Raw genomic sequence first — 27,281 nt, forward strand, 5'->3', positions numbered from 1 at the left:
GCAACTTCTCCAGGAATAATGCTGCCTCCAGGGGAAATACAGACCTTTCCATAGAGGACGTAGGGAGCTGTCACGGTGCACTTGTAGATTCTCGTTTACTGATTGCCTGATTAGAAGTTCTTGGCACCCATTTAAGTCCTAAAACTACGTTGTGGTGACCCCAAAACCAACTGGTCATTCCGAAGGAATTCAGGGGTTCAGTGTCCACAAATCCTGTTACGCCCTCACTCTGGTCACACCTGCTGCAAAGCTTCAAAAACCAGAAGGATGGGACTTCTCCTCTGGGATGCCTGCCCATCAGAGCATGCAAGGAGTTTGCTGGGCTTGTCCTGCAATACTGGCTTTCATCCTCCAAAATGATCTGGTTGCAGCAATTCTTTTGTACTCACATACTTACATCACTTCCAGACACTGGAACAATATTCTATTTTCATAGCTTTTTTGATTTTTTTCCACCTGCCTTACATCTCTTTTCCAGAGAGATATTGCTCTAGATTTGTCTGTGTTGTTCAATGTGTGTAGGGCTGGCTCTGCCTCACGGTCAGAGGCAGCTGTGAGATGCCCTCTTGAGTGGTGCTTCTCAGGAACACAATCACAGTATCACAGCATTTTCTGGGCTGGAAGGGACTCCCAAAGATCGTGGAGCCCAGCACCTGGGCCTGCTCAGGACAGCCTTAAGAATCCCAGCCTGTGCCCAAGAGCAGTGTCCAAAGACTTTTGGAGCTCTCTCAGCCTTGGTGCTGGGAGCCCTTCCCTGGGGAGGCAGTTCCAGTGCCCAAGCCCCCTCTGGCTGAAGAACCTTTTCCTTCCATCCAACCCAAGCCTGCAGTAGTGCATCTTCCATGCCATTCTCTTGGCTCTTCTCACTGACCCCAAGACTCAAGGCACTCTAGTGCCTGCCCTTCAGCTTTCCTTCTTCAGGAAGCTGCAGACTGCTGGAGGGACCTGCCTCAGACATTCCAAGAGAAAAACACAGCAATGACACCTAATGGAGAGGAGCTGGGACAGAGGAGCTTGGGGTTTTCAGTGGTGAGGATGAGAAGCAAGGCTACCGACACATCTTGGCAGAATGAGTTTCATCTGGAGCGTTGTTTTGATCTCTTTCAGGTGGAAAGGAGAGGCACAATGAAAAGGAAAGCAAGAGTCCTCACTAAGCCGTGAGTTTTGGCCTAGGGTTAAAGGACAGCAAACTTGAGGAATGGCGAGCAGGACAACTGCTCTTTCAGAGTCAGGGTGGGATTGGTCCAAGGCTGTGGCTGCACACCAGGTGTCTCTTGACCACTTGCCTTTCTTACGTCCATCTCCTTCTTCCTCTAGACACATCAATGTTGGCAGTGACTTTCAGGCCGAGCTCCCCGAGCTGCAGACCGGGCCGCCAAGTGAGGATGAAGAGCCTGCAACCCTGGTCTGGAAGCCCTTGGAGGAAGACGACCCTGACCTGGAAAAACCGGACAGAGGTAGCTGTCTAGCTTTCCTTCCACTCCTGAGATAGTCAGGCATGTAAAATGCTGGTTTTTGGGTAAAAAGGCAGCTTTTGGCAGGCTCTGCTTCTCTCCTTGTCATGCCCATCTTCCCTTGTGGAAGTGGTAGGCGTAAGGACAATGCTCTGCTTCTGCAGCAGAGCAGGAAAAAGAGCAGCTGTGCTGCTCTCCAAATGGGTCAGAGGCATGTGCCACTGGAAGAGGGGAGATTGGCCCCCACTCCTTATGACAAAAGCTGCTTGGAAGGGAGAGGCAGCACTAGGTGGGCCCTTGCTTCAGCTGCCCCTTGCTTTGCTCTCCCTTTCGTGCTCTCCAAGCTGCAGGCTTTAGCTCTTGTGCTTTCCTTCTGCCTTGTATGGAAAGCCTTCCCCTTTGTTGGCTCAAGGCTGACTTTGGGTGGGTTTTTGTTGTGCTTGCAGTCAGAGAACTGTTGGACATGGCCAGCTCCCGTGGCCTTCCCGGGGCAGCAGCTCAGCTGGAGCTCGCCCTGCACTGCCTGCACCAGGCTGGCGGCAGCGTTCCGGTAGGAAGCGGCTGTTTGGGCGCGGGCAAGAGTGGGCAGGGAATTGATAAGGCCCGGGCAGCGGGACAGCCTTTCTTGGCTGCTCCTTGAAGAAGGGAGTTCACAAGCAGCAGAGCACTCGCTGCCTGCTTTGTCTCATCCAGCTGCGGAAGGGCTGAGCCCAAATGGCTCCAGCAGGGACAAGATCTCTCCTGGAGGCAGCGGCGCAGGGTCCTGCAGCCTGCTGCCTTGAAAACCTCCTGGAGATCTGTGTTCTCAAAGACATTTTGAGGGGCAATTCCCAGAAGCCGCAGTCAGCTGAGGCAATTTGGGGTGCAGGAGGAGCAAAATCATGGAGTTGGAGAGGAAAATGCTACCCTTGGGGAGCAGGAGCCAAGGGCTGGGTAGCAAAAACGAGGGACTGGGAGCAAAGCACAGTCTTTGACCCATATGAGAGCCAGTGGCCTGAATCCTCAGCTGAAGAGGCAAAGCGGCTGAAGGGCAGCACGGGTGGGGTTTGGCTCCTTTTTTGTGTTGTGGGGCAGCTCAAGCCTTTTTCCCTTGCATCTTGCAGGAGGCTCTGGAGATGTTGCTCTCGGGGGGGCCTCCAACAGCTCAAGGCCATCCCTTGGCTGATTATCATTACGCAGGTAACCAAAGCCCAGCTTCTTCCTTCACTGACACATGCTGCCGTGCCCTTAATGGCCGTGTCAAGCATTTCTGCTTCAATTAGTTGTGCTTTAAACTAGCACAAGATCTCGCCTTCTCTGGGGATGGGGAAAGCACCAGCATCTACTCCTTCAGCTTGACTCGTTTTCCATGCTTTTTTCCCTGGGGAATGCCTGCTCTCGTCTTCATCACCTTCTGAGGGAGCAGACATGCACACACGTGAATGATGGCTGGTGCCAGCTTGCTTTCAGCAGCCAGTGGGATCTGCTTCAAGTGGCTAGAGGGATCAATTCAGCTGCTGCTTTTTCTTGCCAGGCTCTGATAGATGGACAGCTGAGGAGAAGGAGGCCTTCCAAAAGGCTTTCCACACCTACGGCAAGGATTTCCATCTCGTCCAGAAGCAGGTAAAGCCACATGACATTCCTCACCTTGGCAGATCATCAGAAGGGACATGTTAATTATTGCTGGTACCAAATACTGCACCTATGTCCCTCTCTTCTCAAGTACCAAAACTGTTAAAGTAGTCACAGAACAGGACATGGAAGGCCTGCGTGAAAATGATGATCCTGCCTCTGCAGCCCTTCTCTCCAGGCTCTTTTGGAAGACAAAGCTCTGTTCTGTCAGACTTGTCTCCCAGGTGTGCTGTTGCTTCCACAACACCTTGTGCTGGGATAACTGCAGTGAACAGGGCAAAGAAGAACTCTGCTAGGAGGACTTGGTGTTGATCTGTGCATTATATGTGTTACCACGTAGCATAAGACTCGGTTTATTACATTGCATAATGCCTCTCTGACTCCTGCATATTGATTTCCTTTTACACCCTCCTCAATTTTCTCCATGACTTTAATTCCTACTTTACTCTGTATTCTCATTGTTCTCCAATGCACCCTACAGGATGGCCATTTCAGATTCCTTCTTTTGCTTTTCACAACAGATCCCAAGTAAGACCGTGGCACAGTGTGTGGAGTACTACTACTGCTGGAAAAAAGAGCAGAAACTTGCCAGCAGCACTCTTGCTCAGGTGAGTGGGAAGAAAATCCAGACATGCCAGCAGGGTCAAGAAACTGGCAGAAGGGCACAAACCCTGCTGCAAGCCATGCCAGACACCGCTTTGCCTGGCTCCCTTGGTCCCACGCAGCAGGAGAGGCGCAGCAGGTGCTGCCCGGGGCTTTCTTGTGCTGCTGCCCTGAAATACAGAATTGTGGAGCATAACCTTGACCAAACGAAGCAGCACCGCCACCAAAATGGGCTTCGACTCTCTACAAATCGGTTTCTCAAGGGCTGGCACCCTCAGATTCCAATCAGACCCTTCATTCCCCACTGCTTGCTAACATCAGCCATATGGGCTGCCTTCATGGAGATGCTGCCAAATTTTAGAGATCTTTTGTAGCACCCCAGCGTATCCTCAAGAAGGAGCTGCTGGTGCTATGGCACCTTTAATACTTTCCTTACCAGCAAACAGCAATTTGCTTCACAGAGAGAGACAGAGAGAGGGAGAGAGAGAGATTATTTTGGGTAGCAGAAAATGGGTAATCATGTGTCTTCACTAGTGTGATTGAATGTAAAATCCATGCCCTAGACATGTGGGGAGGAAAACCAGAGATAAATAGATGTTAGGCAGAGAGGTAGAAATCAGACATGTAGAACTATGGATAGCCACGTATTTATCCCACCCCCTTAGAGCTGTAGGAAAGGGGAGTATTTTCCTCCAAGTGCTGGGTTGGCAGCCTGCCGCAGCCCACTGCCATATCCAGCCCTTTTCTCAGCTCTTCGGGGTTTGGAAGAATTTGCTTAGGCCAATAGATTTTTGGGGTGGATGCTGTGAATTCCAGCTTCCTGAGAGGAAGGAAGCACTGATAAGGATTCTTTGATTTCCAGACTGCGGGCAAACGGAAGAGGAGGAAAAGCCCTCCCAGGAAGGAGACTGGGGAGACCGGGAAGAGAAGCCGCAAGCGGGCTGGCAGCGCGGAGTGTCCCTGCTGCCAACCGCGCCAGCCGCCCCAGCCGGCGGGAGGCCCCTTTCCGTGCGGGCAGTGCCAACGGTGCGCAAGCTCCTCCTCCTCCTTCTGCTCCCAGCTGCCCCTTTGGCCTAAAGCACGCTGACCCTTTCCAAAGGCACCACAGGGCAAGCTGAGGCCACTTGCAGGATCGCCCCTGGCAGCCGTGCTCAAGCTTACAGCCCACTTGAAACCCAAACAGCTTCCTTCAAACCCAGCATTCCCAGTGAAACCTTGCCATGCCCCAACAAGACACAGTTCATACAAGCAGGAACACATGCATCAAAGCTTGCTTTGCTGCTGCTGATCCAATTAAACCTAGGATGAAGCAAAAGGAGGAAGACATTTCAAAGAATTGTAACCAGCAAGATCAGAGTCATGGTGCTGATCAATTTATAAATGTATCACAGCCTGAAAAGACAGAAATTAATTCAAAAATGGAGATCTCGGCGCTTGGCTTAATGGTGTGTATGAAGTTAACAATGGATGGTTTGTTTCCTGTCTTCCAGGGAGTTTGAAACCATCAAGGAGAGGAACACGCACAGGAGAAGACATCGCCCACGCAAGGATGCACAGCCTCTCCCCAAGAAGAAAAGGCCAAATTAGCCCTGCATTTGCCCCAGGCTAGCAAGAGTGAGGGGTCAACAGGATTAGACAGAAATAAGATTGTTTTTCAAGTTTTTAGGATTCCTTATTCTTCTATTAGTTTACATGATAGGAATCTCTCTTTTTATTAGCTACGATATATTAGTATTATTCAAGATGTATTAGTAGTGTTAGATTTAGCAATAAATGTAAGAGGTTTTGTGTTTGCTATGCTTCAACTTTTCATATTTTTTCTTTGTTGAGACATGATCTGTGTTTATCATTAAACCAAGTTTGTTCCATTTTGCCTTTTTGTCTGTATGAAATCCCTGAGGCAGTGTTTGTTCCATTTCCTTGGTGTTGCACGCATGGCATTTGCCCTGAGAGAGCAATGGGGACACATGAGTCCCCCCCAGGCCCAGCCCCTGGCTCAGCTGGCAGCACTTCCAGAGGCGTGTCCCCGTTACTGCCAATGAAATCATGGTGGAGCTTCCTCCTTTGACTCCTGAACATCTCAGCTGGGAGTGGCTGGGGAGGCTTTGCTGAATTCAGTGCACAGGATCTAAAGGAGTGCTCTTGTCTCACTGTACTTGCTGGGATAAAAGTAGCGGGTTGCGGCCATTTTGTTGCCCAGCAACATAACTTTGTTTCATTTTGGGGGACAGATGGACTTGAGCACCTTGGAGGACTTTTCTAACCTCTCTGATTCTAGAAAAGAAATATCCACATGCACCACAAAGACACCAGGAGTTCAGATTCAGTTTCTCTTTAAAGGACCAGGCTCTGAGCCTCCAGTAATGTCCTTAGCTAAAGCAGAGCAGCTGTGAACCTGATCCTCTCACTTCTCACAGCTTTGGTATTTGCGCCAAAGAAGAATCCAAGTCACTCTTTTACCGAGCCCAGCAAATGGCTCTGCCTAGCAAGGCTTTGGCAGCAGGGGCTGTGGAGGATGGCGAGGGGGCGAGGCAGGGGGGAATGGCCAGGCTGCTTCTGGGAAGCCGACCAAAGCTTGCCCTTGCCTGCTGGAGCCAGTGCAGGTGGGATCTGGAGCCTACAAAGTATCTGCCTTGCAGTGGGCCTTGTTCCAGATGTTTTCCCAGCAGGTGGCTGGCGTGGGTGTAACATGCAGGCTGGGAAGGAAGCAAGATTTGCTTTTGCTTAAACCTTAGGCAGGAAAGCAGTACAAGTGGCTGGGTTTTGCCATATCTGGCACCTAAGTATTCAAACAAAGGTGAAGGCCATTAGTGTGGAAAAGAAATTCTCTTGGTGTTCCTTCCTTAGAGGAATGCCAGAGTAGTAGAGATGAACATTCCCCCTTCTTCAAGGGAGCTGGAAGAGAGACCTAGAAATTCTGCATGACCTGTTGACTACAGCAATGCTGGTGCACTGCCCCAGTGTGTGTGTCCCCATCAGCTGCCCTGAGAAACATCCCGTTTCTCCAAGTTTCAGGGAAGGAGTGTTGAGGTGAGAGACCAGCTCAGCTGGCCAAAGGAGGGAAAACATCAAGTGACATTATTGGGCACCAGACAATTGAGAAAGGGGGCAGGATGAATGCCGCCACTTGGAGAGAAAGCTTTGCACTTGGTTCTGCACGGAACAATTTGCAAGCTCTAGCTCCTCTCAGAGCCAGAGGAAAGGCAGCGGCAGGAGTCCTCCTGGTTCTGCAGTGCAGGAAATGTGGAATGGACCCTTGGACAGAGCCAGCTCCTGTGCCTGTTCAGCTGCAGGCACCTTACAGAGAAGCACAGAGGAGAGCCAGAGCTGTCCCGGCTCTGCTTTTCCATGTCCAGAGGACTGAGGGGAAAAGCCCCAATGGGGAGCTCCTCAGAGCAAACTTGCAGCAGAAGAAGTAGAAGGGGCAAAGGTGGCCTGTCCCTGTTTCTGTCCCATGGTTCCCCTGGGGTTCTGCATGGAATGTTGGGCTGTGCCCATAGCAACTGCCCTTGTCTGCTGCTCCTGCGGCCGTTGGTGGAACACTGGTGGAGCAGCTGGAGCAGCAGCTGCAGCATCTGCTCCTGGGCTGTCCCTCAGCAGCCACCTTCTGCACTCAGCACCACAGCTGGCTTCTGCAGCGACATCCTCATCTCCTCGTCTGCCGCCAGGCATCCCCACAGCACTTTGGCACTGTGCAAGGTAAGAAAATTCCCGTGGGCCCCCAAAGCACTCACAGAACGGCAGGAGGCTCCAGCTGGCTCTGCCACCAACCACCACAGACACGGCGTATGGTCACTTTCCCCAGACGAGGTTGCACATGAAAGCAGGCTGCAACTTCTCCAGGAATAATGCTGCCTCCAGGGGAAATACAGACCTTTCCATAGAGGACGTAGGGAGCTGTCACGGTGCACTTGTAGATTCTCGTTTACTGATTGCCTGATTAGAAGTTCTTGGCACCCATTTAAGTCCTAAAACTACGTTGTGGTGACCCCAAAACCAACTGGTCATTCCGAAGGAATTCAGGGGTTCAGTGTCCACAAATCCTGTTACGCCCTCACTCTGGTCACACCTGCTGCAAAGCTTCAAAAACCAGAAGGATGGGACTTCTCCTCTGGGATGCCTGCCCATCAGAGCATGCAAGGAGTTTGCTGGGCTTGTCCTGCAATACTGGCTTTCATCCTCCAAAATGATCTGGTTGCAGCAATTCTTTTGTACTCACATACTTACATCACTTCCAGACACTGGAACAATATTCTATTTTCATAGCTTTTTTGATTTTTTTCCACCTGCCTTACATCTCTTTTCCAGAGAGATATTGCTCTAGATTTGTCTGTGTTGTTCAATGTGTGTAGGGCTGGCTCTGCCTCACGGTCAGAGGCAGCTGTGAGATGCCCTCTTGAGTGGTGCTTCTCAGGAACACAATCACAGTATCACAGCATTTTCTGGGCTGGAAGGGACTCCCAAAGATCGTGGAGCCCAGCACCTGGGCCTGCTCAGGACAGCCTTAAGAATCCCAGCCTGTGCCCAAGAGCAGTGTCCAAAGACTTTTGGAGCTCTCTCAGCCTTGGTGCTGGGAGCCCTTCCCTGGGGAGGCAGTTCCAGTGCCCAAGCCCCCTCTGGCTGAAGAACCTTTTCCTTCCATCCAACCCAAGCCTGCAGTAGTGCATCTTCCATGCCATTCTCTTGGCTCTTCTCACTGACCCCAAGACTCAAGGCACTCTAGTGCCTGCCCTTCAGCTTTCCTTCTTCAGGAAGCTGCAGACTGCTGGAGGGACCTGCCTCAGACATTCCAAGAGAAAAACACAGCAATGACACCTAATGGAGAGGAGCTGGGACAGAGGAGCTTGGGGTTTTCAGTGGTGAGGATGAGAAGCAAGGCTACCGACACATCTTGGCAGAATGAGTTTCATCTGGAGCGTTGTTTTGATCTCTTTCAGGTGGAAAGGAGAGGCACAATGAAAAGGAAAGCAAGAGTCCTCACTAAGCCGTGAGTTTTGGCCTAGGGTTAAAGGACAGCAAACTTGAGGAATGGCGAGCAGGACAACTGCTCTTTCAGAGTCAGGGTGGGATTGGTCCAAGGCTGTGGCTGCACACCAGGTGTCTCTTGACCACTTGCCTTTCTTACGTCCATCTCCTTCTTCCTCTAGACACATCAATGTTGGCAGTGACTTTCAGGCCGAGCTCCCCGAGCTGCAGACCGGGCCGCCAAGTGAGGATGAAGAGCCTGCAACCCTGGTCTGGAAGCCCTTGGAGGAAGACGACCCTGACCTGGAAAAACCGGACAGAGGTAGCTGTCTAGCTTTCCTTCCACTCCTGAGATAGTCAGGCATGTAAAATGCTGGTTTTTGGGTAAAAAGGCAGCTTTTGGCAGGCTCTGCTTCTCTCCTTGTCATGCCCATCTTCCCTTGTGGAAGTGGTAGGCGTAAGGACAATGCTCTGCTTCTGCAGCAGAGCAGGAAAAAGAGCAGCTGTGCTGCTCTCCAAATGGGTCAGAGGCATGTGCCACTGGAAGAGGGGAGATTGGCCCCCACTCCTTATGACAAAAGCTGCTTGGAAGGGAGAGGCAGCACTAGGTGGGCCCTTGCTTCAGCTGCCCCTTGCTTTGCTCTCCCTTTCGTGCTCTCCAAGCTGCAGGCTTTAGCTCTTGTGCTTTCCTTCTGCCTTGTATGGAAAGCCTTCCCCTTTGTTGGCTCAAGGCTGACTTTGGGTGGGTTTTTGTTGTGCTTGCAGTCAGAGAACTGTTGGACATGGCCAGCTCCCGTGGCCTTCCCGGGGCAGCAGCTCAGCTGGAGCTCGCCCTGCACTGCCTGCACCAGGCTGGCGGCAGCGTTCCGGTAGGAAGCGGCTGTTTGGGCGCGGGCAAGAGTGGGCAGGGAATTGATAAGGCCCGGGCAGCGGGACAGCCTTTCTTGGCTGCTCCTTGAAGAAGGGAGTTCACAAGCAGCAGAGCACTCGCTGCCTGCTTTGTCTCGTCCAGCTGCGGAAGGGCTGAGCCCAAATGGCTCCAGCAGGGACAAGATCTCTCCTGGAGGCAGCGGCGCAGGGTCCTGCAGCCTGCTGCCTTGAAAACCTCCTGGAGATCTGTGTTCTCAAAGACATTTTGAGGGGCAATTCCCAGAAGCCGCAGTCAGCTGAGGCAATTTGGGGTGCAGGAGGAGCAAAATCATGGAGTTGGAGAGGAAAATGCTACCCTTGGGGAGCAGGAGCCAAGGGCTGGGTAGCAAAAACGAGGGACTGGGAGCAAAGCACAGTCTTTGACCCATATGAGAGCCAGTGGCCTGAATCCTCAGCTGAAGAGGCAAAGCGGCTGAAGGGCAGCACGGGTGGGGTTTGGCTCCTTTTTTGTGTTGTGGGGCAGCTCAAGCCTTTTTCCCTTGCATCTTGCAGGAGGCTCTGGAGATGTTGCTCTCGGGGGGGCCTCCAACAGCTCAAGGCCATCCCTTGGCTGATTATCATTACGCAGGTAACCAAAGCCCAGCTTCTTCCTTCACTGACACATGCTGCCGTGCCCTTAATGGCCGTGTCAAGCATTTCTGCTTCAATTAGTTGTGCTTTAAACTAGCACAAGATCTCGCCTTCTCTGGGGATGGGGAAAGCACCAGCATCTACTCCTTCAGCTTGACTCGTTTTCCATGCTTTTTTCCCTGGGGAATGCCTGCTCTCGTCTTCATCACCTTCTGAGGGAGCAGACATGCACACACGTGAATGATGGCTGGTGCCAGCTTGCTTTCAGCAGCCAGTGGGATCTGCTTCAAGTGGCTAGAGGGATCAATTCAGCTGCTGCTTTTTCTTGCCAGGCTCTGATAGATGGACAGCTGAGGAGAAGGAGGCCTTCCAAAAGGCTTTCCACACCTACGGCAAGGATTTCCATCTCGTCCAGAAGCAGGTAAAGCCACATGACATTCCTCACCTTGGCAGATCATCAGAAGGGACATGTTAATTATTGCTGGTACCAAATACTGCACCTATGTCCCTCTCTTCTCAAGTACCAAAACTGTTAAAGTAGTCACAGAACAGGACATGGAAGGCCTGCGTGAAAATGATGATCCTGCCTCTGCAGCCCTTCTCTCCAGGCTCTTTTGGAAGACAAAGCTCTGTTCTGTCAGACTTGTCTCCCAGGTGTGCTGTTGCTTCCACAACACCTTGTGCTGGGATAACTGCAGTGAACAGGGCAAAGAAGAACTCTGCTAGGAGGACTTGGTGTTGATCTGTGCATTATATGTGTTACCACGTAGCATAAGACTCGGTTTATTACATTGCATAATGCCTCTCTGACTCCTGCATATTGATTTCATTTTACACCCTCCTCAATTTTCTCCAAGACTTTAATTCCTACTTTACTCTGTATTCTCATTGTTCTCCAATGCACCCTACAGGATGGCCATTTCAGATTCCTTCTTTTGCTTTTCACAACAGATCCCAAGTAAGACCGTGGCACAGTGTGTGGAGTACTACTACTGCTGGAAAAAAGAGCAGAAACTTGCCAGCAGCACTCTTGCTCAGGTGAGTGGGAAGAAAATCCAGACATGCCAGCAGGGTCAAGAAACTGGCAGAAGGGCACAAACCCTGCTGCAAGCCATGCCAGACACCGCTTTGCCTGGCTCCCTTGGTCCCACGCAGCAGGAGAGGCGCAGCAGGTGCTGCCCGGGGCTTTCTTGTGCTGCTGCCCTGAAATACAGAATTGTGGAGCATAACCTTGACCAAACGAAGCAGCACCGCCACCAAAATGGGCTTCGACTCTCTACAAATCGGTTTCTCAAGGGCTGGCACCCTCAGATTCCAATCAGACCCTTCATTCCCCACTGCTTGCTAACATCAGCCATATGGGCTGCCTTCATGGAGATGCTGCCAAATTTTAGAGATCTTTTGTAGCACCCCAGCGTATCCTCAAGAAGGAGCTGCTGGTGCTATGGCACCTTTAATACTTTCCTTACCAGCAAACAGCAATTTGCTTCACAGAGAGAGACAGAGAGAGGGAGAGAGAGAGATTATTTTGGGTAGCAGAAAATGGGTAATCATGTGTCTTCACTAGTGTGATTGAATGTAAAATCCATGCCCTAGACATGTGGGGAGGAAAACCAGAGATAAATAGATGTTAGGCAGAGAGGTAGAAATCAGACATGTAGAACTATGGATAGCCACGTATTTATCCCACCCCCTTAGAGCTGTAGGAAAGGGGAGTATTTTCCTCCAAGTGCTGGGTTGGCAGCCTGCCGCAGCCCACTGCCATATCCAGCCCTTTTCTCAGCTCTTCGGGGTTTGGAAGAATTTGCTTAGGCCAATAGATTTTTGGGGTGGATGCTGTGAATTCCAGCTTTCTGAGAGGAAGGAAGCACTGATAAGGATTCTTTGATTTCCAGACTGCGGGCAAACGGAAGAGGAGGAAAAGCCCTCCCAGGAAGGAGACTGGGGAGACCGGGAAGAGAAGCCGCAAGCGGGCTGGCAGCGCGGAGTGTCCCTGCTGCCAACCGCGCCAGCCGCCCCAGCCGGCGGGAGGCCCCTTTCCGTGCGGGCAGTGCCAACGGTGCGCAAGCTCCTCCTCCTCCTTCTGCTCCCAGCTGCCCCTTTGGCCTAAAGCACGCTGACCCTTTCCAAAGGCACCACAGGGCAAGCTGAGGCCACTTGCAGGATCGCCCCTGGCAGCCGTGCTCAAGCTTACAGCCCACTTGAAACCCAAACAGCTTCCTTCAAACCCAGCATTCCCAGTGAAACCTTGCCATGCCCCAACAAGACACAGTTCATACAAGCAGGAACACATGCATCAAAGCTTGCTTTGCTGCTGCTGATCCAATTAAACCTAGGATGAAGCAAAAGGAGGAAGACATTTCAAAGAATTGAAACCAGAAAGATCAGACTCATGGTGCTGATCAATTTATAAATGTATCACAGCCTGAAAAGACAGAAATTAATTCAAAAATGGAGATCTCGGCGCTTGGCTTAATGGTGTGTATGAAGTTAACAATGCATGGTTTGTTTCCTGTCTTCCAGGGAGTTTGAAACCATCAAGGAGAGGAATACGCACAGGAGAAGACATCGCCCACGCAAGGATGCACAGCCTCTCCCCAAGAAGAAAAGGCCAAATTAGCCCTGCATTTGCCCCAGGCTAGCAAGAGTGAGGGGTCAACAGGATTAGATAGAAATAAGATTGTTTTTCAAGTTTTTAGGATTCCTTATTCTTCTATTAGTTTACATGATAGGAATCTCTCTTTTTATTAGCTACGATATATTAGTATTATTCAAGATGTATTAGTAGTGTTAGATTTAGCAATAAATATAAGAGGTTTTGTGTTTGCTATGCTTCAACTTTTCATATTTTTTCTTTGTTGAGACATGATCTGTGTTTATCATTAAACCAAGTTTGTTCCATTTTGCCTTTTTGTCTGTATGAAATCCCTGAGGCAGTGTTTGTTCCATTTCCTTGGTGTTGCACGCATGGCATTTGCCGTGAGAGAGCAATGGGGACACATGAGTCCCCCCCAGGCCCAGCCCCTGGCTCAGCTGGCAGCACTTCCAGAGGCGTGTCCCCGTTACTGCCAATGAAATCATGGTGGAGCTTCCTCCTTTGACTCCTGAACATCTCAGCTGGGAGTGGCTGGGGAGGCTTTGCTGAATTCAGTGCACAGGATCTAAAGGAGTGCTCTTGTCTCACTGTACTTGCTGGGATAAAAGTAGTGGGTTGAGGCCTTTTTGTTGCCCAGCAACATAACTTTGTTTCATTTTGGGGGACAGATGGACTTGAGCACCTTGGAGGACTTTTCTAACCTCTCTGATTCTAGAAAAGAAATATCCACATGCACCACAAAGACACCAGGAGTTCAGATTCAGTTTCTCTTTAAAGGACCAGGCTCTGAGCCTCCAGTAATGTCCTTAGCTAAAGCAGAGCAGCTGTGAACCTGATCCTCTCACTTCTCACAGCTTTGGTATTTGCGCCAAAGAAGAATCCAAGTCACTCTTTTACCGAGCCCAGCAAATGGCTCTGCCTAGCAAGGCTTTGGCAGCAGGGGCTGTGGAGGATGGCGAGGGGGCGAGGCAGGGGGGAATGGCCAGGCTGCTTCTGGGAAGCCGACCAAAGCTTGCCCTTGCCTGCTGGAGCCAGTGCAGGTGGGATCTGGAGCCTACAAAGTATCTGCCTTGCAGTGGGCCTTGTTCCAGATGTTTTCCCAGCAGGTGGCTGGCGTGGGTGTAACATGCAGGCTGGGAAGGAAGCAAGATTTGCTTTTGCTTAAACCTTAGGCAGGAAAGCAGTACAAGTGGCTGGGTTTTGCCATATCTGGCACCTAAGTATTCAAACAAAGGTGAAGGCCATTAGTGTGGAAAAGAAATTCTCTTGGTGTTCCTTCCTTAGAGGAATGCCAGAGTAGTAGAGATGAACATTCCCCCTTCTTCAAGGGAGCTGGAAGAGAGACCTAGAAATTCTGCATGACCTGTTGACTACAGCAATGCTGGTGCACTGCCCCAGTGTGTGTGTCCCCATCAGCTGCCCTGAGAAACATCCCGTTTCTCCAAGTTTCAGGGAAGGAGTGTTGAGGTGAGAGACCAGCTCAGCTGGCCAAAGGAGGGAAAACATCAAGTGACATTATTGGGCACCAGACAATTGAGAAAGGGGGCAGGATGAATGCCGCCACTTGGAGAGAAAGCTTTGCACTTGGTTCTGCACGGAACAATTTGCAAGCTCTAGCTCCTCTCAGAGCCAGAGGAGAGGCAGCGGCAGGAGTCCTCCTGGTTCTGCAGTGCAGGAAATGTGGAATGGACCCTTGGACAGAGCCAGCTCCTGTGCCTGTTCAGCTGCAGGCACCTTACAGAGAAGCACAGAGGAGAGCCAGAGCTGTCCCGGCTCTGCTTTTCCATGTCCAGAGGACTGAGGGGAAAAGCCCCAATGGGGAGCTCCTCAGAGCAAACTTGCAGCAGAAGAAGTAGAAGGGGCAAAGGTGGCCTGTCCCTGTTTCTGTCCCATGGTTCCCCTGGGGTTCTGCATGGAATGTTGGGCTGTGCCCATAGCAACTGCCCTTGTCTGCTGCTCCTGCGGCCGTTGGTGGAACACTGGTGGAGCAGCTGGAGCAGCAGCTGCAGCATCTGCTCCTGGGCTGTCCCTCAGCAGCCACCTTCTGCACTCAGCACCACAGCTGGCTTCTGCAGCGACATCCTCATCTCCTCGTCTGCCGCCAGGCATCCCCACAGCACTTTGGCACTGAGCAAGGTAAGAAAATTCCCGTGGGCCCCCAAAGCACTCACAGAACGGCAGGAGGCTCCAGCTGGCTCTGCCACCAACCACCACAGACACGGCGTATGGTCACTTTCCCCAGACGAGGTTGCACATGAAAGCAGGCTGCAACTTCTCCAGGAATAATGCTGCCTCCAGGGGAAATACAGACCTTTCCATAGAGGACGTAGGGAGCTGTCACGGTGCACTTGTAGATTCTCGTTTACTGATTGCCTGATTAGAAGTTCTTGGCACCCATTTAAGTCCTAAAACTACGTTGTGGTAACCCCAAAACCAACTGGTCGTTCCGAAGGAATTCAGGGGTTCAGTGTCCACAAATCCTGTTACGCCCTCACTCTGGTCACACCTGCTGCAAAGCTTCAAAAACCAGAAGGATGGGACTTCTCCTCTGGGATGCCTGCCCATCAGAGCATGCAAGGAGTTTGCTGGGCTTGTCCTGCAATACTGGCTTTCATCCTCCAAAATGATCTGGTTGCAGCAATTCTTTTGTACTCACATACTTACATCACTTCCAGACACTGGAACAATATTCTATTTTCATAGCTTTTTTGATTTTTTTCCACCTGCCTTACATCTCTTTTCCAGAGAGATATTGCTCTAGATTTGTCTGTGTTGTTCAATGTGTGTAGGGCTGGCTCTGCCTCACGGTCAGAGGCAGCTGTGAGATGCCCTCTTGAGTGGTGCTTCTCAGGAACACAATCACAGTATCACAGCATTTTCTGGGCTGGAAGGGACTCCCAAAGATCGTGGAGCCCAGCACCTGGGCCTGCTCAGGACAGCCTTAAGAATCCCAGCCTGTGCCCAAGAGCAGTGTCCAAAGACTTTTGGAGCTCTCTCAGCCTTGGTGCTGGGAGCCCTTCCCTGGGGAGGCAGTTCCAGTGCCCAAGCCCCCTCTGGCTGAAGAACCTTTTCCTTCCATCCAACCCAAGCCTGCAGTAGTGCATCTTCCATGCCATTCTCTTGGCTCTTCTCACTGACCCCAAGACTCAAGGCACTCTAGTGCCTGCCCTTCAGCTTTCCTTCTTCAGGAAGCTGCAGACTGCTAGAGGGACCTGCCTCAGACATTCCAAGAGAAAAACACAGCAATGACACCTAATGGAGAGGAGCTGGGACAGAGGAGCTTGGGGTTTTCAGTGGTGAGGATGAGAAGCAAGGCTACCGACACATCTTGGCAGAATGAGTTTCATCTGGAGCGTTGTTTTGATCTCTTTCAGGTGGAAAGGAGAGGCGCAATGAAAAGGAAAGCAAGAGCCCACACGGAGCCGTGAGTTTTGGCCTAGGGTTAAAGGACAGCAAACTTGAGGAATGGCGAGCAGGACAACTGCTCTTTCAGAGTCAGGGTGGGATTGGTCCAAGGCTGTGGCTGCACACCAGGTGTCTCTTGACCACTTGCCTTTCTTACGTCCATCTCCTTCTTCCTCTAGACACATCAATGTTGGCAGTGACTTTCAGGCCGAGCTCCCCGAGCTGCAGACCGGGCCGCCAAGTGAGGATGAAGAGCCTGCAACCCTGGTCTGGAAGCCCTTGGAGGAAGACGACCCTGACATGGAAAAACCGGACAGAGGTAGCTGTCTAGCTTTCCTTCCACTCCTGAGATAGTCAGGCATGTAAAATGCTGGTTTTTGGGTAAAAAGGCAGCTTTTGGCAGGCTCTGCTTCTCTCCTTGTCATGCCCATCTTCCCTTGTGGAAGTGGTAGGCGTAAGGACAATGCTCTGCTTCTGCAGCAGAGCAGGAAAAAGAGCAGCTGTGCTGCTCTCCAAATGGGTCAGAGGCATGTGCCACTGGAAGAGGGGAGATTGGCCCCCACTCCTTATGACAAAAGCTGCTTGGAAGGGAGAGGCAGCACTAGGTGGGCCCTTGCTTCAGCTGCCCCTTGCTTTGCTCTCCCTTTCGTGCTCTCCAAGCTGCAGGCTTTAGCTCTTGTGCTTTCCTTCTGCCTTGTATGGAAAGCCTTCCCCTTTGTTGGCTCAAGACTGACTTTGGGTGGGTTTTTGTTGTGCTTGCAGTCAGAGAACTGTTGGACATGGCCAGCTCCCGTGGCCTTCCCGGGGCAGCAGCTCAGCTGGAGCTCGCCCTGCACTGCCTGCACCAGGCTGGCGGCAGCGTTCCGGTAGGAAGCGGCTGTTTGGGCGCGGGCAAGAGTGGGCAGGGAATTGATAAGGCCCGGGCAGCGGGACAGCCTTTCTTGGCTGCTCCTTGAAGAAGGGAGTTCACAAGCAGCAGAGCACTCGCTGCCTGCTGTGTCTCGTCCAGCTGCGGAAGGGCTGAGCCCAAATGGCTCCAGCAGGGACAAGATCTCTCCTGGAGGCAGCGGCGCAGGGTCCTGCAGCCTGCTGCCTTGAAAACCTCCTGGAGATCTGTGTTCTCAAAGACATTTTGAGGGGCAATTCCCAGAAGCCGCAGTCAGCTGAGGCAATTTGGGGTGCAGGAGGAGCAAAATCATGGAGTTGGAGAGGAAAATGCTACCCTTGGGGAGCAGGAGCCAAGGGCTGGGTAGCAAAAACGAGGGACTGGGAGCAAAGCACAGTCTTTGACCCATATGAGAGCCAGTGGCCTGAATCCTCAGCTGAAGAGGCAAAGCGGCTGAAGGGCAGCATGGGTGGGGTTTGGCTCCTTTTTTGTGTTGTGGGGCAGCTCAAGCCTTTTTCCCTTGCATCTTGCAGGAGGCTCTGGAGATGTTGCTCTCGGGGGGGCCTCCAACAGCTCAAGGCCATCCCTTGGCTGATTATCATTACGCAGGTAACCAAAGCCCAGCTTCTTCCTTCACTGACACATGCTGCCGTGCCCTTAATGGCCGTGTCAAGCATTTCTGCTTCAATTAGTTGTGCTTTAAACTAGCACAAGATCTCGCCTTCTCTGGGGATGGGGAAAGCACCAGCATCTACTCCTTCAGCTTGACTCGTTTTCCATGCTTTTTTCCCTGGGGAATGCCTGCTCTCGTCTTCATCACCTTCTGAGGGAGCAGACATGCACACACGTGAATGATGGCTGGTGCCAGCTTGCTTTCAGCAGCCAGTGGGATCTGCTTCAAGTGGCTAGAGGGATCAATTCAGCTGCTGCTTTTTCTTGCCAGGCTCTGATAGATGGACAGCTGAGGAGAAGGAGGCCTTCCAAAAGGCTTTCCACACCTACGGCAAGGATTTCCATCTCGTCCAGAAGCAGGTAAAGCCACATGACATTCCTCACCTTGGCAGATCATCAGAAGGGACATGTTAATTATTGCTGGTACCAAATACTGCACCTATGTCCCTCTCTTCTCAAGTACCAAAACTGTTAAAGTAGTCACAGAACAGGACATGGAAGGCCTGCGTGAAAATGATGATCCTGCCTCTGCAGCCCTTCTCTCCAGGCTCTTTTGGAAGACAAAGCTCTGTTCTGTCAGACTTGTCTCCCAGGTGTGCTGTTGCTTCCACAACACCTTGTGCTGGGATAACTGCAGTGAACAGGGCAAAGAAGAACTCTGCTAGGAGGACTTGGTGTTGATCTGTGCATTATATGTGTTACCACGTAGCATAAGACTCGGTTTATTACATTGCATAATGCCTCTCTGACTCCTGCATATTGATTTCCTTTTACACCCTCCTCAATTTTCTCCATGACTTTAATTCCTACTTTACTCTGTATTCTCATTGTTCTCCAATGCACCCTACAGGATGGCCATTTCAGATTCCTTCTTTTGCTTTTCACAACAGATCCCAAGTAAGACCGTGGCACAGTGTGTGGAGTACTACTACTGCTGGAAAAAAGAGCAGAAACTTGCCAGCAGCACTCTTGCTCAGGTGAGTGGGAAGAAAATCCAGACATGCCAGCAGGGTCAAGAAACTGGCAGAAGGGCACAAACCCTGCTGCAAGCCATGCCAGACACCGCTTTGCCTGGCTCCCTTGGTCCCACGCAGCAGGAGAGGCGCAGCAGGTGCTGCCCGGGGCTTTCTTGTGCTGCTGCCCTGAAATACAGAATTGTGGAGCATAACCTTGACCAAACGAAGCAGCACCGCCACCAAAATGGGCTTCGACTCTCTACAAATCGGTTTCTCAAGGGCTGGCACCCTCAGATTCCAATCAGACCCTTCATTCCCCACTGCTTGCTAACATCAGCCATATGGGCTGCCTTCATGGAGATGCTGCCAAATTTTAGAGATCTTTTGTAGCACCCCAGCGTATCCTCAAGAAGGAGCTGCTGGTGCTATGGCACCTTTAATACTTTCCTTACCAGCAAACAGCAATTTGCTTCACAGAGAGAGACAGAGAGAGGGAGAGAGAGAGATTATTTTGGGTAGCAGAAAATGGGTAATCATGTGTCTTCACTAGTGTGATTGAATGTAAAATCCATGCCCTAGACATGTGGGGAGGAAAACCAGAGATAAATAGATGTTAGGCAGAGAGGTAGAAATCAGACATGTAGAACTATGGATAGCCACGTATTTATCCCACCCCCTTAGAGCTGTAGGAAAGGGGAGTATTTTCCTCCAAGTGCTGGGTTGGCAGCCTGCCGCAGCCCACTGCCATATCCAGCCCTTTTCTCAGCTCTTCGGGGTTTGGAAGAATTTGCTTAGGCCAATAGATTTTTGGGGTGGATGCTGTGAATTCCAGCTTCCTGAGAGGAAGGAAGCACTGATAAGGATTCTTTGATTTCCAGACTGCGGGCAAACGGAAGAGGAGGAAAAGCCCTCCCAGGAAGGAGACTGGGGAGACCGGGAAGAGAAGCCGCAAGCGGGCTGGCAGCGCGGAGTGTCCCTGCTGCCAACCGCGCCAGCCGCCCCAGCCGGCGGGAGGCCCCTTTCCGTGCGGGCAGTGCCAACGGTGCGCAAGCTCCTCCTCCTCCTTCTGCTCCCAGCTGCCCCTTTGGCCTAAAGCACGCTGACCCTTTCCAAAGGCACCACAGGGCAAGCTGAGGCCACTTGCAGGATCGCCCCTGGCAGCCGTGCTCAAGCTTACAGCCCACTTGAAACCCAAACAGCTTCCTTCAAACCCAGCATTCCCAGTGAAACCTTGCCATGCCCCAACAAGACACAGTTCATACAAGCAGGAACACATGCATCAAAGCTTGCTTTGCTGCTGCTGATCCAATTAAACCTAGGATGAAGCAAAAGGAGGAAGACATTTCAAAGAATTGTAACCAGCAAGATCAGAGTCATGGTGCTGATCAATTTATAAATGTATCACAGCCTGAAAAGACAGAAATTAATTCAAAAATGGAGATCTCGGCGCTTGGCTTAATGGTGTGTATGAAGTTAACAATGGATGGTTTGTTTCCTGTCTTCCAGGGAGTTTGAAACCATCAAGGAGAGGAACACGCACAGGAGAAGACATCGCCCACGCAAGGATGCACAGCCTCTCCCCAAGAAGAAAAGGCCAAATTAGCCCTGCATTTGCCCCAGGCTAGCAAGAGTGAGGGGTCAACAGGATTAGACAGAAATAAGATTGTTTTTCAAGTTTTTAGGATTCCTTATTCTTCTATTAGTTTACATGATAGGAATCTCTCTTTTTATTAGCTACGATATATTAGTATTATTCAAGATGTATTAGTAGTGTTAGATTTAGCAATAAATGTAAGAGGTTTTGTGTTTGCTATGCTTCAACTTTTCATATTTTTTCTTTGTTGAGACATGATCTGTGTTTATCATTAAACCAAGTTTGTTCCATTTTGCCTTTTTGTCTGTATGAAATCCCTGAGGCAGTGTTTGTTCCATTTCCTTGGTGTTGCACGCATGGCATTTGCCCTGAGAGAGCAATGGGGACACATGAGTCCCCCCCAGGCCCAGCCCCTGGCTCAGCTGGCAGCACTTCCAGAGGCGTGTCCCCGTTACTGCCAATGAAATCATGGTGGAGCTTCCTCCTTTGACTCCTGAACATCTCAGCTGGGAGTGGCTGGGGAGGCTTTGCTGAATTCAGTGCACAGGATCTAAAGGAGTGCTCTTGTCTCACTGTACTTGCTGGGATAAAAGTAGCGGGTTGCGGCCATTTTGTTGCCCAGCAACATAACTTTGTTTCATTTTGGGGGACAGATGGACTTGAGCACCTTGGAGGACTTTTCTAACCTCTCTGATTCTAGAAAAGAAATATCCACATGCACCACAAAGACACCAGGAGTTCAGATTCAGTTTCTCTTTAAAGGACCAGGCTCTGAGCCTCCAGTAATGTCCTTAGCTAAAGCAGAGCAGCTGTGAACCTGATCCTCTCACTTCTCACAGCTTTGGTATTTGCGCCAAAGAAGAATCCAAGTCACTCTTTTACCGAGCCCAGCAAATGGCTCTGCCTAGCAAGGCTTTGGCAGCAGGGGCTGTGGAGGATGGCGAGGGGGCGAGGCAGGGGGGAATGGCCAGGCTGCTTCTGGGAAGCCGACCAAAGCTTGCCCTTGCCTGCTGGAGCCAGTGCAGGTGGGATCTGGAGCCTACAAAGTATCTGCCTTGCAGTGGGCCTTGTTCCAGATGTTTTCCCAGCAGGTGGCTGGCGTGGGTGTAACATGCAGGCTGGGAAGGAAGCAAGATTTGCTTTTGCTTAAACCTTAGGCAGGAAAGCAGTACAAGTGGCTGGGTTTTGCCATATCTGGCACCTAAGTATTCAAACAAAGGTGAAGGCCATTAGTGTGGAAAAGAAATTCTCTTGGTGTTCCTTCCTTAGAGGAATGCCAGAGTAGTAGAGATGAACATTCCCCCTTCTTCAAGGGAGCTGGAAGAGAGACCTAGAAATTCTGCATGACCTGTTGACTACAGCAATGCTGGTGCACTGCCCCAGTGTGTGTGTCCCCATCAGCTGCCCTGAGAAACATCCCGTTTCTCCAAGTTTCAGGGAAGGAGTGTTGAGGTGAGAGACCAGCTCAGCTGGCCAAAGGAGGGAAAACATCAAGTGACATTATTGGGCACCAGACAATTGAGAAAGGGGGCAGGATGAATGCCGCCACTTGGAGAGAAAGCTTTGCACTTGGTTCTGCACGGAACAATTTGCAAGCTCTAGCTCCTCTCAGAGCCAGAGGAAAGGCAGCGGCAGGAGTCCTCCTGGTTCTGCAGTGCAGGAAATGTGGAATGGACCCTTGGACAGAGCCAGCTCCTGTGCCTGTTCAGCTGCAGGCACCTTACAGAGAAGCACAGAGGAGAGCCAGAGCTGTCCCGGCTCTGCTTTTCCATGTCCAGAGGACTGAGGGGAAAAGCCCCAATGGGGAGCTCCTCAGAGCAAACTTGCAGCAGAAGAAGTAGAAGGGGCAAAGGTGGCCTGTCCCTGTTTCTGTCCCATGGTTCCCCTGGGGTTCTGCATGGAATGTTGGGCTGTGCCCATAGCAACTGCCCTTGTCTGCTGCTCCTGCGGCCGTTGGTGGAACACTGGTGGAGCAGCTGGAGCAGCAGCTGCAGCATCTGCTCCTGGGCTGTCCCTCAGCAGCCACCTTCTGCACTCAGCACCACAGCTGGCTTCTGCAGCGACATCCTCATCTCCTCGTCTGCCGCCAGGCATCCCCACAGCACTTTGGCACTGTGCAAGGTAAGAAAATTCCCGTGGGCCCCCAAAGCACTCACAGAACGGCAGGAGGCTCCAGCTGGCTCTGCCACCAACCACCACAGACACGGCGTATGGTCACTTTCCCCAGACGAGGTTGCACATGAAAGCAGGCTGCAACTTCTCCAGGAATAATGCTGCCTCCAGGGGAAATACAGACCTTTCCATAGAGGACGTAGGGAGCTGTCACGGTGCACTTGTAGATTCTCGTTTACTGATTGCCTGATTAGAAGTTCTTGGCACCCATTTAAGTCCTAAAACTACGTTGTGGTGACCCCAAAACCAACTGGTCATTCCGAAGGAATTCAGGGGTTCAGTGTCCACAAATCCTGTTACGCCCTCACTCTGGTCACACCTGCTGCAAAGCTTCAAAAACCAGAAGGATGGGACTTCTCCTCTGGGATGCCTGCCCATCAGAGCATGCAAGGAGTTTGCTGGGCTTGTCCTGCAATACTGGCTTTCATCCTCCAAAATGATCTGGTTGCAGCAATTCTTTTGTACTCACATACTTACATCACTTCCAGACACTGGAACAATATTCTATTTTCATAGCTTTTTTGATTTTTTTCCACCTGCCTTACATCTCTTTTCCAGAGAGATATTGCTCTAGATTTGTCTGTGTTGTTCAATGTGTGTAGGGCTGGCTCTGCCTCACGGTCAGAGGCAGCTGTGAGATGCCCTCTTGAGTGGTGCTTCTCAGGAACACAATCACAGTATCACAGCATTTTCTGGGCTGGAAGGGACTCCCAAAGATCGTGGAGCCCAGCACCTGGGCCTGCTCAGGACAGCCTTAAGAATCCCAGCCTGTGCCCAAGAGCAGTGTCCAAAGACTTTTGGAGCTCTCTCAGCCTTGGTGCTGGGAGCCCTTCCCTGGGGAGGCAGTTCCAGTGCCCAAGCCCCCTCTGGCTGAAGAACCTTTTCCTTCCATCCAACCCAAGCCTGCAGTAGTGCATCTTCCATGCCATTCTCTTGGCTCTTCTCACTGACCCCAAGACTCAAGGCACTCTAGTGCCTGCCCTTCAGCTTTCCTTCTTCAGGAAGCTGCAGACTGCTGGAGGGACCTGCCTCAGACATTCCAAGAGAAAAACACAGCAATGACACCTAATGGAGAGGAGCTGGGACAGAGGAGCTTGGGGTTTTCAGTGGTGAGGATGAGAAGCAAGGCTACCGACACATCTTGGCAGAATGAGTTTCATCTGGAGCGTTGTTTTGATCTCTTTCAGGTGGAAAGGAGAGGCACAATGAAAAGGAAAGCAAGAGTCCTCACTAAGCCGTGAGTTTTGGCCTAGGGTTAAAGGACAGCAAACTTGAGGAATGGCGAGCAGGACAACTGCTCTTTCAGAGTCAGGGTGGGATTGGTCCAAGGCTGTGGCTGCACACCAGGTGTCTCTTGACCACTTGCCTTTCTTACGTCCATCTCCTTCTTCCTCTAGACACATCAATGTTGGCAGTGACTTTCAGGCCGAGCTCCCCGAGCTGCAGACCGGGCCGCCAAGTGAGGATGAAGAGCCTGCAACCCTGGTCTGGAAGCCCTTGGAGGAAGACGACCCTGACCTGGAAAAACCGGACAGAGGTAGCTGTCTAGCTTTCCTTCCACTCCTGAGATAGTCAGGCATGTAAAATGCTGGTTTTTGGGTAAAAAGGCAGCTTTTGGCAGGCTCTGCTTCTCTCCTTGTCATGCCCATCTTCCCTTGTGGAAGTGGTAGGCGTAAGGACAATGCTCTGCTTCTGCAGCAGAGCAGGAAAAAGAGCAGCTGTGCTGCTCTCCAAATGGGTCAGAGGCATGTGCCACTGGAAGAGGGGAGATTGGCCCCCACTCCTTATGACAAAAGCTGCTTGGAAGGGAGAGGCAGCACTAGGTGGGCCCTTGCTTCAGCTGCCCCTTGCTTTGCTCTCCCTTTCGTGCTCTCCAAGCTGCAGGCTTTAGCTCTTGTGCTTTCCTTCTGCCTTGTATGGAAAGCCTTCCCCTTTGTTGGCTCAAGGCTGACTTTGGGTGGGTTTTTGTTGTGCTTGCAGTCAGAGAACTGTTGGACATGGCCAGCTCCCGTGGCCTTCCCGGGGCAGCAGCTCAGCTGGAGCTCGCCCTGCACTGCCTGCACCAGGCTGGCGGCAGCGTTCCGGTAGGAAGCGGCTGTTTGGGCGCGGGCAAGAGTGGGCAGGGAATTGATAAGGCCCGGGCAGCGGGACAGCCTTTCTTGGCTGCTCCTTGAAGAAGGGAGTTCACAAGCAGCAGAGCACTCGCTGCCTGCTTTGTCTCGTCCAGCTGCGGAAGGGCTGAGCCCAAATGGCTCCAGCAGGGACAAGATCTCTCCTGGAGGCAGCGGCGCAGGGTCCTGCAGCCTGCTGCCTTGAAAACCTCCTGGAGATCTGTGTTCTCAAAGACATTTTGAGGGGCAATTCCCAGAAGCCGCAGTCAGCTGAGGCAATTTGGGGTGCAGGAGGAGCAAAATCATGGAGTTGGAGAGGAAAATGCTACCCTTGGGGAGCAGGAGCCAAGGGCTGGGTAGCAAAAACGAGGGACTGGGAGCAAAGCACAGTCTTTGACCCATATGAGAGCCAGTGGCCTGAATCCTCAGCTGAAGAGGCAAAGCGGCTGAAGGGCAGCACGGGTGGGGTTTGGCTCCTTTTTTGTGTTGTGGGGCAGCTCAAGCCTTTTTCCCTTGCATCTTGCAGGAGGCTCTGGAGATGTTGCTCTCGGGGGGGCCTCCAACAGCTCAAGGCCATCCCTTGGCTGATTATCATTACGCAGGTAACCAAAGCCCAGCTTCTTCCTTCACTGACACATGCTGCCGTGCCCTTAATGGCCGTGTCAAGCATTTCTGCTTCAATTAGTTGTGCTTTAAACTAGCACAAGATCTCGCCTTCTCTGGGGATGGGGAAAGCACCAGCATCTACTCCTTCAGCTTGACTCGTTTTCCATGCTTTTTTCCCTGGGGAATGCCTGCTCTCGTCTTCATCACCTTCTGAGGGAGCAGACATGCACACACGTGAATGATGGCTGGTGCCAGCTTGCTTTCAGCAGCCAGTGGGATCTGCTTCAAGTGGCTAGAGGGATCAATTCAGCTGCTGCTTTTTCTTGCCAGGCTCTGATAGATGGACAGCTGAGGAGAAGGAGGCCTTCCAAAAGGCTTTCCACACCTACGGCAAGGATTTCCATCTCGTCCAGAAGCAGGTAAAGCCACATGACATTCCTCACCTTGGCAGATCATCAGAAGGGACATGTTAATTATTGCTGGTACCAAATACTGCACCTATGTCCCTCTCTTCTCAAGTACCAAAACTGTTAAAGTAGTCACAGAACAGGACATGGAAGGCCTGCGTGAAAATGATGATCCTGCCTCTGCAGCCCTTCTCTCCAGGCTCTTTTGGAAGACAAAGCTCTGTTCTGTCAGACTTGTCTCCCAGGTGTGCTGTTGCTTCCACAACACCTTGTGCTGGGATAACTGCAGTGAACAGGGCAAAGAAGAACTCTGCTAGGAGGACTTGGTGTTGATCTGTGCATTATATGTGTTACCACGTAGCATAAGACTCGGTTTATTACATTGCATAATGCCTCTCTGACTCCTGCATATTGATTTCCTTTTACACCCTCCTCAATTTTCTCCATGACTTTAATTCCTACTTTACTCTGTATTCTCATTGTTCTCCAATGCACCCTACAGGATGGCCATTTCAGATTCCTTCTTTTGCTTTTCACAACAGATCCCAAGTAAGACCGTGGCACAGTGTGTGGAGTACTACTACTGCTGGAAAAAAGAGCAGAAACTTGCCAGCAGCACTCTTGCTCAGGTGAGTGGGAAGAAAATCCAGACATGCCAGCAGGGTCAAGAAACTGGCAGAAGGGCACAAACCCTGCTGCAAGCCATGCCAGACACCGCTTTGCCTGGCTCCCTTGGTCCCACGCAGCAGGAGAGGCGCAGCAGGTGCTGCCCGGGGCTTTCTTGTGCTGCTGCCCTGAAATACAGAATTGTGGAGCATAACCTTGACCAAACGAAGCAGCACCGCCACCAAAATGGGCTTCGACTCTCTACAAATCGGTTTCTCAAGGGCTGGCACCCTCAGATTCCAATCAGACCCTTCATTCCCCACTGCTTGCTAACATCAGCCATATGGGCTGCCTTCATGGAGATGCTGCCAAATTTTAGAGATCTTTTGTAGCACCCCAGCGTATCCTCAAGAAGGAGCTGCTGGTGCTATGGCACCTTTAATACTTTCCTTACCAGCAAACAGCAATTTGCTTCACAGAGAGAGACAGAGAGAGGGAGAGAGAGAGATTATTTTGGGTAGCAGAAAATGGGTAATCATGTGTCTTCACTAGTGTGATTGAATGTAAAATCCATGCCCTAGACATGTGGGGAGGAAAACCAGAGATAAATAGATGTTAGGCAGAGAGGTAGAAATCAGACATGTAGAACTATGGATAGCCACGTATTTATCCCACCCCCTTAGAGCTGTAGGAAAGGGGAGTATTTTCCTCCAAGTGCTGGGTTGGCAGCCTGCCGCAGCCCACTGCCATATCCAGCCCTTTTCTCAGCTCTTCGGGGTTTGGAAGAATTTGCTTAGGCCAATAGATTTTTGGGGTGGATGCTGTGAATTCCAGCTTCCTGAGAGGAAGGAAGCACTGATAAGGATTCTTTGATTTCCAGACTGCGGGCAAACGGAAGAGGAGGAAAAGCCCTCCCAGGAAGGAGACTGGGGAGACCGGGAAGAGAAGCCGCAAGCGGGCTGGCAGCGCGGAGTGTCCCTGCTGCCAACCGCGCCAGCCGCCCCAGCCGGCGGGAGGCCCCTTTCCGTGCGGGCAGTGCCAACGGTGCGCAAGCTCCTCCTCCTCCTTCTGCTCCCAGCTGCCCCTTTGGCCTAAAGCACGCTGACCCTTTCCAAAGGCACCACAGGGCAAGCTGAG

This window comes from Passer domesticus, unplaced genomic scaffold (genome assembly GCF_036417665.1).
Source record: "Passer domesticus isolate bPasDom1 unplaced genomic scaffold, bPasDom1.hap1 HAP1_SCAFFOLD_66, whole genome shotgun sequence".
Classification (NCBI taxonomy): Eukaryota; Metazoa; Chordata; class Aves; order Passeriformes; family Passeridae; genus Passer; species Passer domesticus.